Genomic DNA, 3,145 nt, shown 5'->3' on the forward strand with positions numbered 1-3,145 from the left:
CCCAAGCGTCCTGGAAAACCTGGAAATGTAGAGAGTAGGACCTGGAATTTGATTCAAATGACCAAAAATCTAGATCCTTCCCTAGATCGCCTAAGTAAACCTGGGTGTCTGTTTTCTTTGAAACTGTTGGCTGGATAAAGTTGGTTTACCAGACGCGTAATGGAAAAACACTGCTTATATGCATATAAGCTATTAATGATCACATTTGTTGTCCATGCACAGCGATGTTAATGGTATGTTTCCAATAAACACTGACCACCTGCCTGTAATGGACCTGCGACACGTCATCATGAACCCTGAATCATGAAAAAAGTCAATACTAGGGTTGGGCGATATGTTCATATTTCCCAACCGGCCACCGTCAGTCCAATATTCGCTGATTGCCGATGATATTTGCACATGCATAGGTGCTGCAGCAATATAATATTCTGGCTCTCCGTGCTGTTACAGCCTCTCTGATGCCCCGACCGCCCTCGCTCCTCTAACACTTCATGCCTCTCCTCTCCTGGTCGGCCCCTGCGGTGTCCTCATCATCCCTGGAGTCTTGTTTGGAGCCTCTCCAACTCACCTTGTAACTGTAGTTATCGTCTAAGTAGTTGGAATAAACCCCTAATTCACCGCAGTTAGATTTGAAAATACACTGGCTCTACAGCTGTTTTTCCTGAGCAGCTCTCATTCTTCGGAGGCAGAACATTAAATCAGCAAAATAAAATGACAAAAATCGCTCCAAAAATTCAATCATATGACCATTTGGGAGCAAGTGCTGTCCTGTATTCCTAATTGAAACTCCTGGAAAATGTCCTAGAAAGGACCTGGGAAAGGACTGATCTTGATTAGGCACACTGAGTAAATTAGCTCTCATATCAGTAGATTGATCATTAGATCCTTCAGTGTTAATAACTTCCACACCAGCAATTGCAAATCAAATTAGCTCAACCCTGTGTATGAAAATGACTTAAGGTAAAAATACACAGCACTATGCTATATAAAGCATTCATTTAACGTGGACGTTCGTTAGCTATACAGAGTCTGGAGAGTCCTGCTGTACTGTAACCGAACAGCCGTGAAGCTCGCGCTCACTCAGCTGGTTTAAAGCCCAAATTTTGTTCCCAAAGATGACATAAGGAAGTCCCACACATGCATTCACACAATTGGCTGACTCATAGCTCGGCTTCGACATGTCCGATGATATTCTTGTCGAAGCGGTAATGAATCTGTCACGGGGAGCGTTACACAACATCCATATGGCAAAAAGCGGAGAGCCTCGGATTTAAACCCTTCCCGTCTGAGATGCATACACTGCAGATAAATAAATAGTGCCGCAAACAATTTGCAACCTTTTGTCTGGGCCATCTGTCCCTCACGGAGAACAACATGCTGCTGCTGGAGGATCTGGGGGGAGGAGGGGGCGTATACGCTGTGCAGATGTATTTGGGCATGAAGCACGCAGGCTCTGCTCTTAAAATCTTCAGCAGGAGGATGGCGCTTTTGACCCGAGGCCTCCTGAGCTCGTTCACCTCACATCACCTCCACCCTTCTGCCTGAAGAGGGCGCTGTTGACATACTGAATTACCCTGCACTCACACACACGGACCAGTAAGCTCATGTTCTCAATCCAGTGTGACTAACACATCACTGAAAAAGTAATTAATTAACAAGCAGGAGTCAACTATGCAGAACTCAGCAGGCAAACAACAGATGGAATCAGTTTTCCTGTGATAGTCGACTGATTGTGAATGATGGAGAATCACAGAGGAGACACATGAGCTGAGGAGGGAAGAGAACAAACAGATTCCCTCACTCTCATTTGAACAAGCGCTTCTCAACCTGAGGGTCGGCACCCACGAGAGATAATATCCGGGGGTCTTCAAATGGTTGCGGAGAAAATAAAATAACATAATGTGGCAAACAGTGCGTAATGAGAGAGAAGAGCAGCTCTCAGTGTTGATATACTATAGGCTACAACCTGTTGTTATACGTTAACAAACCCAGTTCCCTCTGTTATATATGAATATATTTTGATATCGTTCTTTAAGGCTTAAAGCAGACATTGTGACTGCTGACAGTGAATATAGCCAAAACCAAATTAGTTTTGGTTCTGTCTGTGGGCGAAGCAATGATGGTAGCTTTCATGCGTTACAGTAATCCCTGAACAGACGAGACTTTGGAGGGGGGGTTGAGAACTGCTGATTTAAACAGACGATGGAAGCGTTGCATCAAAAATCACACCCTTGAATTTATTCATACAGAATTACCAATCTTGAACTTACATTTTCTTCTCATTCCTGCATTAGTCATAATGGTAGCAAATAATGACAAAGTAAACACACAGCTGGCAGCTGAAAGTGTCTTCCTATTTCCTATTTTTGGATGTATCACTCACAGTTCCTGTTTGGGGGAGAGAAAAAAAAGAGTAGCTGTCATATCATCTTAGTGTTTTGTCCTCAGTGAGACAGTTGACAGGTTGAGAAGGAGTGGATGGATACATGGATGGTGGTGTGTGTAGGTGGGTGGGCAGGTGAGCTGGTTCATATGTGAATTACATATAAGGCTGCTGTTTGAGCCGTTAATGAGCCGACACATTGAAGTAGGCTGAATCAATTCATCTGAAACCACTGCCCTCTTCACATCCCCTTAGTACACACTAGACGTTCTCATGGAGTACCGATCAAGTATCAAGGTAATTTAATTATCATTATACAACAAGACTCTATAATTAGATCAGAGATTGTGGTCCCTTCATGCTACACACATAGAACACATCAACGGATGAGTAAAAATAAATAAAACAGGACAATATATACAGTTATTTATATACATATACACTCAGGAAATCATTCTGCTGTGTATTTTATGACTGTGCGTCTGGTTGACTGTAAATAGCAGCAACAAGATAGTGATGATAATATGGCTTCATATTCACATAAAAAGAAAGAAGGAAAGTGTCCGTCCACTTTGACTGTGTTTGAGCACCGTTGATGTAAACTCTCGTCCTGGGCTCTGTCGGCTCTGAACACAGTCCACTCGTCGATGCTGGATCCAGGATGTTGATGGAGCAGGTCTCTGTAAAGATGTGGGCACAACAGTCTCTGATTTCCTGTTGTTTGGCCAGCCTAAATCCCATTTTGTCCAAACCGGACATTAG

General features: G+C 43.3%; 2 protein-coding genes across 3 annotated transcripts in view; both read left to right on the forward strand.

The window, feature by feature from the left end:
* Positions 1–3,145, forward strand: part of LOC118336472 — a 744,338-nt gene that overhangs the window by 459,887 nt on the left and 281,306 nt on the right. The gene's annotated exons all lie outside the window — the stretch shown is intronic.
* Positions 1–3,145, forward strand: part of ndufaf6 (NADH:ubiquinone oxidoreductase complex assembly factor 6) — an 18,230-nt gene that overhangs the window by 3,899 nt on the left and 11,186 nt on the right. The gene's annotated exons all lie outside the window — the stretch shown is intronic.

Source organism: Morone saxatilis, unplaced genomic scaffold, assembly GCF_004916995.1.
Source record: "Morone saxatilis isolate NCDOM2014 unplaced genomic scaffold, NCSU_SB_2.0 Contig24, whole genome shotgun sequence".
In the NCBI taxonomy this organism is placed as follows: Eukaryota; Metazoa; Chordata; class Actinopteri; family Moronidae; genus Morone; species Morone saxatilis.